Source organism: Triticum dicoccoides, chromosome 4B, assembly GCF_002162155.2.
Source record: "Triticum dicoccoides isolate Atlit2015 ecotype Zavitan chromosome 4B, WEW_v2.0, whole genome shotgun sequence".
Classification (NCBI taxonomy): Eukaryota; Viridiplantae; Streptophyta; class Magnoliopsida; order Poales; family Poaceae; genus Triticum; species Triticum dicoccoides.
The window spans coordinates 17,247,146-17,254,343 of NC_041387.1; the positions used below are offsets into that span (position 1 = coordinate 17,247,146).

Genomic DNA, 7,198 nt, shown 5'->3' on the forward strand with positions numbered 1-7,198 from the left:
CTGGTTTGAGTCATGTTCATGTGATATGCATCTCCTTTATTCTGTACTGCACTGTTGTGTTGTCTGGTTCAATTTGAAGCTTGTTCATCCCCAATGAATTTCTAGAGAATTCATTAGCCTTGATATGCCCGGTCTGGCTGCCGCATGGGACAACTAGCTAGCCCATCTGTTCGAGCAAAGGACAACTAGCTAGCAAAGCGGTCAGTATCGGTGCAATTTTCTGATGGCCCGCTGCTTGCACGCATCGCTCTGCAGTCCCTCATAACGTCAAATAAAACAAACAAAAAAGCGCATCGCTCAGGCTAAAAGAAAAACGAATGGAGCAATTACTTCACTTTATTTATTAGAGTTAAAAAATGTCCATGAAACAAAATTGAATGCTATTTAGATTAAATTATGTATAAACAAATAATCCTACAGTAGTAGGTATATAAACGGATAATCCTACAACAGGGAGAACTGGACTGAAAGTTATTGTAATATCTTATATTAGCAAAAAGGTTTATATTAGTTGATACAGTTACACGGGACCATTACATGATTTAGATTTCAAATGCTACTAATGTAAAATAGTTGAACTGATAGTGTTTTGCATATCTGAGCCATATACATTGTCCAGAAGATATAGGACAGCAAGTCCGAACTATAAGTGAGTTGCAGGCATCATCTCCTATTTTTGTTAGTTTCCGCAAATCCTTTAATCTTTGCAAAGACAAGCATGAGTTATCTCTGTGTGCTGATTTCTTAATCCGGAACTCGTGTGAAGGTGAATATCTTCGGAAATAAGAATGACCCAGGGAGGATAAAGTGACATGGATGACTGATTAGAAGATGCAATGGCAGCGGGCTTGATGGAAGAAAAAGACCAGACGGTGTTAGAAGAAACTAGTAAGCTTGCACGTGCAATGCACGTTTTGGTAGAAATTCATTAAAAAAATATTTAAATATATGAAACTTACATTTTTATTTTACATATAGTGATATCTTACATGAGCAATGGTTTACCGTACATTTCACATACTCTATGAATTTAAATCTTGATGTAATATGTACTTAACAGACTTTTCTAAAGCATATTGAAATTAAATCCGCCACCGGAATCCACCAATCAATAATTTTAATGAACACCCTTCCGAACCCAGAAAAACACCTATTATCATCCAAACACCTATATGGGGCCTATCAGATCATCGCAATGAAAAAAATCGGATAGGTAAGTTAAAATTAATCATAATATATTTCTCACAATATTACAACAGCTACAGTTCACCATCATTTAGCTGCTGAGACCATCGCCGGTGTTGCCCAAAAAAACACCCTCATAGCTCAATGTTCTCCTTGACAACAATCTGCGGGCCTAATCCTCTTTTTCTGCATCTTTTAGCTCATGTCGTTCCTTCTTTCCATGCTACATGTTATTTCTAATCATAATCAGCAATTATAAAACAAATAATGTAAGCTCACATACATGCTATAGCGTATATATTTCAATTGCAGCTTCATACACAAGGAATATAGTAAGCGTGCACAAGCAATGCACGCCTCGACTGATGTTACAACCAGAAATGCAAATTCTAAAGATATTATGATTACACTAAAAATATGACAATCAACCTATAATTTAAATGATTTTCAAGCAACACTACAATTTAGTATCATATGCATGGAGTGAAGACACCTGATTACCTTAGTATGTCTTAATACACTAACCAGTTCTTGTACAACATAAGGGGTGCATGTTGTATGCGGCTTCATTCTCAGTGTAGTTGATTAGATGCACCAAAATTCTTATCTCACAACTATACTTTATGAGAACCACAGGTAATTATCTAGAGAGTTTTCATGAGGTAGAATAAAAAATGAAATATTAAATATTCACCCTGCAAATTGTTTGGTTCAATTCTTTCACGTTCCATGAGTGCACAAACCAAAAAGCAAAATAACCAGATAGAGATGCTACGTACATTGGAAACCAGTTGAAATCATGCAGTGTTGATTGCATACTTGTTTGTCTATGGAACATCCGCCTTGAAAGCAATACAGTGACAATTGTTCTTCGCAAAATCAACAGTTTTCTCGCTCCTTGTCTCAAGAGACAAAAATGAAATCAAATATATCTTGAGATCAGTAAATATAGAAATTTCATCTAAAAATATAATATAAAACCGATGTCAGCCACATGAGAGTTCCATTTTGATTCCTACAACCTCATTTGAAATCTCAACAAATTAAAGTACATTATGCATATTCATCAATGACAAAATAATTCAAGTCCATGTATGCTATAAAGGAACAAATCCGATCTATCTAAATATCATGAATAGACAATCACAAACTGCACACCCACAAATATAGTATTTACAACAATAATTCCAAGGGAAAACAAACTTTACTAAAAAAAGGCTCCACCATATTTATCCTTCAAGTTCAAACAGAATCACTATATCAACACATGAACAAATATTAACTTCCATTCAGATTTTCCATTCTGATTCTGTGATTCATCACCGCAGAACAAGCATATATTTCTAACATACGTGAACAAAACTACACTTATGATATGAGGCAAAGTAGCGTACGGATATTTTGCCAGGGTGTTTTTTGTGAAGGAGTATAAAGTCCTAATGTATAAGATTGTGCAAAAGAAGCACCGGCGTGGTGGATATATGAATTCCTCTAAGGTTAGTTGATGGATGCAACTCCAAAAACCAAGCATGCTTTATTTTGAACAGAAGGTCCATGCCAACTTTATTATAGGCAGACATCAAGTCAAGTGGATGATATGCAGACATTCATTGGAAAATAACTGCCAGTATGACAAGGCTTTTTGTCACTGGAATTTAGTCTCTCAACTTTATAAAGATTGGCATATAATTGTCTGCTGCTAACAAATGGCCCAGTACAACGGTATAAATAATAATGTTGTCATCAAGTCTAGGCCCTAATTTTTAAAATGGCAGTACTGTTCATGAAACAGGCAACCCGCGGTTCAGGAAAGCATCTAATTTACATTAAATCGAAGATCGGATGTGATTGATCTCTCTATATCTTACGACTGAGCTGATCATAATTACAGAAAACAACATCAAATAAATTTTTGGTCTAGATCAAACACCACCAAATGATCTTCAGCAAGGATAGCTAGAATGTATTTTATCTCCAGTAATATTGGAACAATGACTGCAAACAGAGGAGATGGAACGGGACTTGCATTACCAGAATAATGCTGGTGTTGAGCTGCTGCCCCGGTGACACGATGCCAATGTCATTCAACATGTGGTGCTGGTGACAGTTGGGATGTTGACGGCAGCTGCCACATCCAGGCCGTTGGTGACGGGATGAGAGGACGTGTGCGGCATCATTGAACACGCAGAGTGCTACCACAAAATAGTTCATCAATCTAAATTATCCTGTCTAGAGCTAGCTCCGAATGTCCAGTCAATTGCATCTAAGGCGAGCAGTCTTACACCAACCTGAAAATCATGGAAGAGGCGTCCACTGCTACATCTCAAACTGCCTTTCGTTGCAGTCTGTTCTCTTCTCCTGCATGCATCCTTTCCCCCATCTCATATCTGGCCTTCTTACTTGTACCCACAGCCAGTCCCTGCCCACAACACCTTACTTCTCCTTCTCTCCCTGCCAGCACAAACACTGCAAGGATTTTAATATAAAAAATTGATTGGTTCAGCATAAATACATTTTTTGTTAATTCATCATAGTCAGAATATCCTCACTACTTCAATCAACCACTGAAACGGTACCATAAACATCACAAATTTGCAAATAAAAATTGGAAGGAAGGATAAGTGGAATACCAGTTGTGTGGCAGTGGAATAATTGATAGTTATGGACCAAGAATAATCCAAATCGACCTTCTATCGTTCGTCATGTTCATCTCTGAATCCGTACACCATCTAGTTTTCCAGACTGGGATCCTGAATAGAAAGACCAAACACACTAAAGCAAATCAACTAAAGGCGCAAAAATAAGTATGAGTCGGCTACTCAGAGTCAGAATTCAGAAAGTAACTCGTCTAGGGAATTTCAACGAACCTATAGACATGTTGTTTGATTTAGCACCTAAATAACTGTCTCAATTAGAAAAAGACTTGCCACCAGGCTGTAAAGTGTAAACAATCCAAAGTCCATACACGCCACTCAAAGGTTTGGGCGTCACACTGACCGGTGGCATCCAAAATTTGCAGAGAACAAGAAGTTCGCAAAATACTGTTTAATGGAAATCAACGTCCATGGAAGCCTGATTACTTCAAAGTATGAATTAGTTCTACTATTTGAAATCAACATACATGGTTTAAAAGGAGGGCTTGCCTCGCTGCCGACCACAACAGATGTACGTAGCCATTGTCAATTGTCGAGCTAGAGTGGGGCACCGGTTGTAGGTGCAGCTGACAGATAGGGAACAGGAGAAGAATGGAATGATGATGGAGGGAGGCACCTTGTTGCAGTACACCTCCTAATATAAAGCCTCTCACTGACTTATTACTTGAATATGTGTTTGATTTGCGCAATTCCCTCTTTGCATGCTTGCGCTGCAATTTGTTTTTCTGGTTTTGTACAATCAGTGACTTTCTGCAGTCTCAGTTTGTTTGCATGACACAGCTGCATGATTGCTGCTACTTGGCTTCTCCTCTCCAAGTCGTAAGATCAGTAAGCGGCAACATAAAAAAATCAGAAAATGCCCTGATAAGTAGTTACAGATTGAACATGACATTTGTTAAGGATGATTACATGGGAAAGCATGTATATGAGTAAGAAGACATAGATATAGATGTAAGGGGGACATAAAATGCACCACGGGAGTAATTCAGAGCATAGAGTAATTTAGGATTGAATAAATGATGTGTACAACTATCTCTAGGCTTAGAAGGGAATTATTATAGATCATTGTTGTGCAGGCAAATGTTCAAGACCTCAGAATACAGAACAGTATTAGAACTCAAAAGCTTGGAGAAATGAAATATTAGGACTCAAGCATTAAAATGAAGCCCAGCTGGCATAAAATTCACAGGAAGAGGAGTTTATACTTCACTACATCATGTAGTTACCTTGATTCACCTCACATGCAGCCTGCTTGGATATCTTATCAAAGACACCCTTGTCGACATGACACATAAAAGGTCTTCAGAATTAACATGAGAGATGGAGATGGTTAAGTTAGCATATGCTAATAATAAGGGTAAATCAAGAATCAATGTCCAAAATGAATGTAGATGAACGGCAGCAACATTAATCGCTTAGTCAAGTCTGTACCTATCCTGTGAAGAGGACCTGCACTTTTTATCCTCCTTCTCTCCCTACAAGAAAAAATATCACCATGATGTAATCAGAATTTTGTGCCATATTTAAAAAAAACTTATTTGGAGTTTTTTTTGCAAAAAAAGAGAATTCATTACTTAACCATGAGGATTATTGCAATCGTTCTGATACAACAAATGAATCTCTTGAGGAACAGACCTCATATTTGGAGTTAACTTATAGCCATAAGCATAAGAAAAATGAAAATAAATAAATATTAGGAAGGCCATCACCCAGGGTGATCTTTGTGGATACCGAGGATAGTTTTGTGTCAGTCGCATCGCGCGGAATTAACTCGAGTGAAGTCATGGAGGGGTGGAGCATAATCCATATCAGCCGTCTACAAGATGTGGTCTACACATCTGTCTGCACAAGAACAAACCGACCGAGGCAAAACGACTCAAGGGAAAGGAAACTTGCTGAGCATGAAGCATCAACCCGATGAAGCAGATGTAACTTGCTGAATTGTTTATGTAGCCATCGTATCAACGATACAAAATTGGCTACCCCAATCCCATAGGTTCAAACGTTCAAGAAGATTTCATAGGTTGTAACTACCCTGATCTGACAGGTTACAAATTCAGCAATATTTCAAAGGTTGAAATAGTAGGCCATCCATCAACATGATTAAAAAAATCAAGTCTTCTCAATTAGAGTTGGATTCAAATTTTATACTCGACATCTGTCTATTAGATAGAAGACCAAATAATTAAGCTACCAACAACCAAACTCACAAGTTTGTTCACCCAGGGACTGTGAACCACACAACCAAACAGATTATGAAATCTTTGGAATTTCTTAACAAACCCCAGCAAATAAATCGTTAAAGAATGCATCCTACCGAGATATAAGAGGGAGAGGACTTTACTAGCAAATATGTCGCCGAGGTTCAGATTTGTTTTGTTGTGTGTCCCGCACCAGCGATGTAATGGGCTTGGCGAACATTAAGATGCAGGCACAAATCCTCCTCGAAGGCAGCTACGGTGACCGTTCAGGCACGACAACTCCGCACATCTTCAAAGAGCGTGGTGGCATCCTCCTCCCTGGCACACGCGTGTCCAGTCCTCCCTTAACACACACCTGGTGACGGCTGAAGCAGAAGGAAGGCACAATCAGTGGAGCAATCTGACGGAATGAATGGAGCAATCTGAAGTGGGTTCGTGGAGAAAGGGTTGGATGCCTGGATCTTGTATGGGCGGCGGGCGGCGAACAGCGCGACAACGACCTGTGGCGGCTCTCGCGGGGCGCGACGGGCGGTGAACGGCGCGCCGGCGGGGCGGCGACCTGCGGCGGGCGGCTCCCGCGGGGCGCGACGGGCGGTGAACGGCGCGCCGGCGGGGCGGCGACCTGCGGCGGGCGGCTCCCGCGGCGCGCGACGGGTGGCGACCCGCGGCGGGCGGCTCACGCGGCGAACAGCGCGACGGCGCTGCGGCGAACGGCTCCCGCGGGGCACGACGGGCGGCGACCTGCGGCGGGCGGCTCACGCAGCGAACGACGCGACGGTGCGACAGCGAACTGCGCGGGAGGAGGAGGAGGAGGGGGCGAGAGGTCGTGCGGGCGAGGCGAGAGGTCGTGCGAACGGTTTTTGTTTTTGAACGGGGGCGCGGGTGGCTTAATTGCGTGGTTTGTTGGGTTAAACACGGAACGATTACAGACCATCGGATTTTGTTTATGGACGCGCCTGATTGTTTGGATCTGTCCCTCTCTTCTTTTTATAGTGGTAGTACATAGTAGATAATGAGGTGATAAGGTCTCTAAACGTTCTTTATCTCATGGAAGTTATTAATGTGCTATGTAGCCAAAAGGTTAACAAATATATATGTGCATGTACTCTAGGTTGGCCATTTGAAACATGTTCAAGAACATGTTATTAGTCGGTAATA

At 40.8% G+C, this 7,198-nt stretch overlaps 1 long non-coding RNA gene across 1 annotated transcript; it reads right to left on the reverse strand.

The window, feature by feature from the left end:
• Positions 1 to 1,207: 1,207 nt before the first annotated feature.
• Positions 1,208 to 6,372, reverse strand: LOC119293219. Its single transcript, XR_005142982.1, has 8 exons — positions 6,184 to 6,372; positions 5,271 to 5,314; positions 5,066 to 5,139; positions 3,816 to 4,649; positions 3,474 to 3,651; positions 3,217 to 3,377; positions 1,965 to 2,087; positions 1,208 to 1,408 (listed from the first exon to the last, which is right to left on the reverse strand). It is a non-coding gene; the product is annotated as an uncharacterized LOC119293219 (long non-coding RNA).
• Between the last annotated feature and the right edge of the window lie 826 nt (positions 6,373 to 7,198).